Source organism: Dioscorea cayenensis, chromosome 15, assembly GCF_009730915.1.
Source record: "Dioscorea cayenensis subsp. rotundata cultivar TDr96_F1 chromosome 15, TDr96_F1_v2_PseudoChromosome.rev07_lg8_w22 25.fasta, whole genome shotgun sequence".
NCBI lineage: Eukaryota > Viridiplantae > Streptophyta > Magnoliopsida > Dioscoreales > Dioscoreaceae > Dioscorea > Dioscorea cayenensis.
In genome coordinates, this window is record NC_052485.1 from 14,407,927 (window position 1) to 14,415,172 (window position 7,246).

Consider the following 7,246-nt stretch of genomic DNA (forward strand, 5'->3'; position numbering starts at 1 on the left):
CCCCTTAATCCTTATTTATTAGAATCAGCAGCCATACGAGGTCTGTCCAGCTTGAGGCCAAAAATAGAGACATTATTGAAATAAAACACAGTTATCATTTATCACAATATATTTGAGAAACAGGCGATGAGACTTATGACACGGTCGAACACCATTAATAAATTTAAATATGTGTTCTTTTAAAGTCTTATATAAACATACCATAACCGTTGCCCAACCATAGGACAGCGCATTCACAAACGTTGAACCATGCCGTATATTTTAAAAACAATTTAGTTTATGGCGAACAGCCGCCACAACACGCCATGTTCAATTCTGATGATATCGCCAGTAATGGGCCCCATTTATCGTAACCTGTTATCGCATCAGAGCCAGTCCATCATCAGGCCGAACGCTAGGCAGAGTCAGCCCATTGTAAAAGAAATTGAGTCTCTATTTTAATTCATACCACAAAAAGAAAAATATATAACAAAAATCACTGTCAGTCAGGGCCCTGAATTTCAATTTAACATAAGATGAGCGACCAAGATCAGATCATCGCCGGCGCTGGCCACGAGTCTGCATGATCGAGATCCGCGACGCCATTCTGTATCCGCGAAACCGAGCAGGCTGGCTGGCCACCGTTATTAACAAGGGCAATGTTACGCTGAACATTGCCTGTGCTACCTGAAAGTCCGCCAAGATCCGTCAAAATAAGTTAAAAGGTTTATGAACTTATTTTGATGATCTTGGCACTCTAATAGGTATTGGACTTTCAAAAAGGTATTTTAAATATTATTATTGATTTTTCAATGTAATCATATATTTTTATATTTAATGCAATTTAATTATTACGATGGCCTTTACCTGACGAAGTTGATTGGATACAAAATTATTCAGGGATGGAGATGCTAAACGAATCTTGATCTCGCATCGGCAACTAGTGCTCAATTTCATGGTAGTATGTGATGATCCTATTGATGGGTACAATTTTCATATTATCATCTTTTATATTTTAAATTGTGTTAAAATTGTCAAATTTTATTATTTATTTCACACTTTTTAATAATTGGATTTAGCTACTCATTGATCTATTTATATATTTCTTTTGTGACATGAGAGAACAACATGACAAATTTAGTCAATTTCCTGCTGATTGGAGCCTTTTCTTTCTTTTCTACAATGTTTGAGCTACTTTTTAAGATTTGTAGATCGGCAAGTGTTTATTATTATTCTTAATTAGTGTGTTTAACACAATGCTCATATGTAAATTTTTGAGTTAAATAAATTTTATTACTATGTAACATCATGTAAATTCTACCTTGAGTAGTATTTATATTTTGTCCTTATACATTATGGCTATTAAATTCGTATATAAATAATATTTAAATTATATTATACAATAGCAGTCTTTCCAACATTTAGTGAATGTTGCACCTTTGTTATCATCCACAACAATTACTAGCAGGTTTGGGAAATAACAATGCATGTGAAATGTTTATATGTACTTTTTGTAAAGGACTTATCACAACAAATTTGAAGTAAAATAATTCGTGTTCCAAACATTTATAAATGTCACTTAAATTAAAATTAACACCATGTCAATAACTTCTACCAACTTTATAAATGTTGTAATAAACTGATATTAACAATGATATTTAGAAGGAATGTCTCCTATTTTTGAAAAATAAGAGTTTTAGCTACTATAAGAAAACATAGGACGATTTTCATTCAAAAATAGTAGCATTCTACGCTGAAAAGTATTAGGTGTTTGATTCATAGGAGACATTCGAAAATAAAACAAAGGATTAGGGTTTTGATTCAAACCACCTAAAACAGGATAAGCATTAAGCTACATTGGATTAGGGTTTTAATTCGGAAAGATAGGATATATTCCAGACATAGGTTTGTTATGGTTTTGATTTCATGCTATAGGTAGGCATTCTGATATAGGACTATTAGGGTTTTGATCGAGAAATAGGAGACACATCGTAACAAAACATAAGAATTAGTCTTTTGTCTGTAACAATAGACATTCGAAAGAAAGCCCACGGCCACGGTTTTGATTGAAAAATATGGGACATATTGAAAATTAATATAAAATTAGGGTTTTAATTCAAATATATAATAGGCATTATAAAGAAAACATAGGGATTAGGGTTTTGATTGATATGAGACAATATTATAAGAATACGATCGAATTAGTGTATTGGATTTAAGAGTAGTAGAGATACCCAGAAAGAAATAATATAATATTATTATAGTTTCGATTATATGAGACATATAAAACATAAAATTAGGGTTTTGGATTATAGGTGACATTACTAATCGACAAAACATAGGGATTATGGGTTTGATTATATGAGACATTACTATAAGAAAACATAGGATTAGTGTTTCTCAGGAAAGAATAGCAACATTCCGAAAAAGAAACATACTATTAGAATTGATTGAAAATATGACATATCAAAAGAAATATAAATTAGTTTGATTAAAAATATATATATTAATATTAGGAAAACATATTATTAGGATTTTGATTAAACCCGAAAAAATAAGCCACACATTTAAAAAAAAAAATATAGGTTTACTGCTTTGAATCAAAATTGCATATTCTCAAACAAAATCTAGGGATTAGGGTTTTGATCTAAATATAGTAGGCATTCAAAATAAAAATAGGATTTGGGTTTTGATTAAAATAGGGAGTAATTATTAAAAATCATAGGACTATGTGTTTGATTTTAAAAATAGATATTCTAAAAGATAAGAAAGTGGTCTCATGCTTTGATTTATAAAAGAGGAATTCTAAAAGACAAAAGATTATGGTTTTGATTAAATACTTACATAGCTTTACTTCGCATATGAAAACATACATATAGTGTTTCGATTCAAACGGTAAAATGAGAAATTTAAGAAAAGAAGAATAAGATTCGTCTTTTGATTGAAAGGTAGGAGACATTGCCGGAAGGAATGCGAAAGGATTAGATTTTGAGATGACAGATAGTGTTTTGATTCAAAATGAGACATTTTAAAAGAAAACAAGTAGTAAGGGTTTTGATTCAAAAATAAACTTAGGGTTTTGATTGACACAGAATTATGGTTTTGATTCAAAAATAGTAGATATTCCAAAAGAAAACATATTGATAAGAGACATTTGATAATAAAATATAGGATTGGGAAGCCTTTATTAGGAAAGACATGACATTACATTAAGAAAAGATGTAGAATTAAGGTTTTGATTAAAATGAGAAATTCTAACAGAAAAACAAATGATTATGAGTGTAGATTCAAAATTTGAGAAACAGGATTGCACATTCCATATAATATGGATTAGATTTTGATTCAGAGTATATCTGAAAAGAAAAAGTAAGGATTAGTTTCCATAGAAAAAATGAGACATTATGAAAAAGAAAAACATAGACTAGGTTTTGATCCAAAACTGATAAATAAGGGACATTAGGAAAAGAAAAATATGGATTGCTGATGTTTCATGAAATAGGAGATAATCGTAAAAGAAAAACATAGGATTAGGTTTATATTTAGAGATTTGATCGAAAATAGGAGCTATTACAAAAGAAAACGTACTATCAGCGTTTTGATTGAGAAATATGAGACATTACGAAAAGAAAATATAGGATTATTGTTTTGATTCAAAAATAGTAGACATTCCTAAACAAAAAAATTATAAGGTTATGCATTTGATTACAAAATGATAGACATTCAAAAAAAAATTTGGATTATGGTTTTGATTATAAAATATGAAACATTACAAAAAGAAAACATATGATTACGGTTTCGATTGAAACATATGAAACACTGGAAAAAGAAAACTTAGGATTAAATTTTTGATTGAAAAATTGGATACATTACTATAACAAAATAAAGGATTATTGTTTTGATTCAAAATTGATGAGTAGTACATTTTATGTAAAAGAAAACAAAAGATTAGGGTTTTGATTCAAATATATTCCGAAAGAAAAACGGAGGATTACGGTTTTGATTAAAAAAAATGAAACATTACTATAATAAAACTTAGGTTTAGTGTTTTGAATGAAAAATATTAGTCATTATTATAAGAAAAATAGGATTAATATTTTTGATTCAAAAATGGTAGTAAATTCCAAAAGAAAACATATGGGCTAAGGTCTTGATTCAAATATAGTAGGTATTCCTAAAAGAAAACATAGGATTAGTATTTTGATTGAAAAATATGAGACATTACTATAAGAAATGTAGCATTAAGATTTTGAATCAAAAATAGTAGACATTACGAAAAGAACACACTTAGAATCAAAACCCAATTTTTGATAAGAGATATTTCTATAAGAAAAAACATAGGATTAGATTTTGATTAAAAAATAATAGACATTCCGAGAAAGGATTAGAGGTTTGATTAAAAAATAGGAGACATTCAAAAAAAGAAAACAAAGGATTAGGGTTTTGATTCAAAGCTAAAAAATAGGACATATTCCATAGATGAGGATTTAGGGGTTTCTGAAGTTGCAAATATATTAGGCATGCAGGAGATAGGGTTAGGGTTTTGATCATCATAGATTTTAGAAAATCATACTATTATGGTTTTCATTGAAAAATATGAGACATTTTTAAAAGAAAATATAGGATTAGGGTTTGATTTAAAAATAGGAGACATTAATATGAGAAAACATAAGATTATTGTTATGGTTCAAAAGTAGCAAGCATTAATAAAAGAAAACATAGGATTACGGTTTGGATTCAAATATAGTAGGCATTCAGAAAAGAACATGTAGAATTAGGGTTTTGATTGAAAAATAATAGACATTACTATAAGAAGATAGAGGATTAGGGTTTTGATTAAAAAATAGTAGATGTTAAAATAAGAATAAAATGTGTTTCAGTTTCGATACAAAAATAGGGGGCATTCTGAAAAGAAAACAAAGGGTTAGGGATTTAATTCAAAATTGAAAAATAGGAGGCATTACTATAAAAAAAACATAAGATTAGTGTTTTGAATCAAAATTTATAAATAGGAGACATTAAGAAAAAAAAATATTGTATTCAGGTTTTGATTGAAAGATAGGAGATATTACGAAAAGAAAAAAAAAGATTAGGGTTTTGAAAGATAGAATTATGATTTTGATTAAAAAAACGAGATACTCCAAAAAGAAAACAAAGGATTAGGGTTTCGATGCAAAAATAGTGTTAGGGTTTTAATTGAAAACATAGGATTAGGGGTTTAATTTAAAAACATGATACATTTTGAAAAAGAAAAGAAATAGGATTAGTTTTTCTATAGATGAGACATTCGAAAGGAAACAAAGGATTAGGGTTTAATCTAAAACAGGAAATGGCAAAGATAGCTAGATTGGTTTTGATTCAAAAATAGTAGACATTCCAAAAGAGAAGAAAAATATAGGGTTTTTTATTGAAAAATATGGGACATTAGGAAAAGAAAACGTAAGTTAGGGTTTTTATTCAAAAATGATAAATAGAGATATTAAGGTAAAAAACATAGGATACGGTCTTTGTTTAAAAAATAGGGGTTGTTCCTAAAGCAAACATACGATTAAGTTTTTCATTCAAAAACAGCAGACGTCTGGAAAAGAAAACAAAGAATTAGGATTTTGATTCAAAACGGGAAAATAGGACACATTCCAAAAAGAAAACAAAGAATTCAGGTTTTGATTAAAAAATAGGAAACATTACTATAAGTAAAACATAGGATCAGTGTTTTAATTAAAAAATATAAGACATTAGAAAAAGAAAACATAGGATTAGGGTGTTTATTCAAAACTGAAAAATAGGGTTTTGATTCAAATAAAGTAGGCATTGCGAAAAGAAAACATAGGATTAGGGGTTTTATTTAAAAATAGGAGACATTCCGAAAAGAAAATATAGGATTAGTGTTTTGATTGAAATATAGGAAACATTACTATAAGAAAACACTAATCCGATGTTTTCTTATAGTAATGTCTCCTATAAAAAATTTGGTCTGAAACAGAACCCTAATTTTATCTTTTCAAAAAGAAAGCATAGGATTATTGTTATTATTCAAAAAAATGAGACATTTTGAAAAGAAAATCAAGGATTATGGTTTTGATTCAAAATGGAAAAATAGGACACATTCCGAAAGGAAAATATAGGATTACGATGTTGATTGAAAAATAGCAGATATTCCGAAAAGAAAGAGAGGATTAGGCAGACATTCTCAAAAGAAAACATAAGTTATGGTTTTGATTCAAAGCTGATAAATGGGAGACATTAACAATAGAAAACGTACGATTCGGATTTTGAATGAAAGATAGGAGACATACCGAAAAGAAAACATAGGATTATGGTTTTGATTGAAAGATGAGAGACATTTCGGAAAGAAATCATAGGATTAGGGGTTTGATTCAAATATAGTAGGCATTCCTAAAGGAAAATATAGGATTAGGATTTTGATTGAAAATAGTACGTATTCCGAAAAAAATAGGATTAGTGTTTTGATTGAAAAATAGTAGCCATTTCGGAAAAAAAAAATCAGTGTTTTGATTGAAAAGTAGGTGATAGTACTATAAGAAAACGTAGGATTAGGGTTTTGCTTCAAAAAGAGTAGACATTCCGAAAGAAAAATAGAGATTAGGGTTTTGATTGAAAAATAGGAGAAATTCCGAAACGAGAACATGCCATTGTTGTTTTCATACAAAAATAGAAGACATTTTCAAAAGAAAACATAAGATTAAGATTTAATTCAAAAATAGGAGGCATTCCCAAAAGAAAAACTTAGGTTTAGAGTTTTGATTAAAAAAAATAGTACACATTACTATAGGAAAACTTAGGATTAGGGTTTTGAATGAAAATAGGAGACATTACTATATGAAAATGTAGGATTAGTGTTTTGAATAAAAAAATAGGAGACATTACTAAAAGAAAACAAATGATAAGAATAAGGATTAGAGTTTTGATTCAAAAATAGTAGACATTTGAAAAAAAACATAGAATTAAGGTTTTAATTGAAAAATATGAGACATTTCGAAAAGAAAACATAGAATTATTGTTTTGATTCAAAAATAGCATACATTCCCAAAAGAAAGTATAAGCTGAGGGTTTTGATTAAAAAATATGAGGCATTCCAAAATACTTGGTATTGGGGTATTGATTAAAAGATATGTGACATTGCAAAAGAAAACCTATGATTATTGTTTTGATTCAAAAATTGTAGACATTCCCAAAATAAAATATAAGATTAGGGTTTTGGTTCACAAATAGGAGGCATTCGGAAGACATAGGATAGGGTTTTGATTAA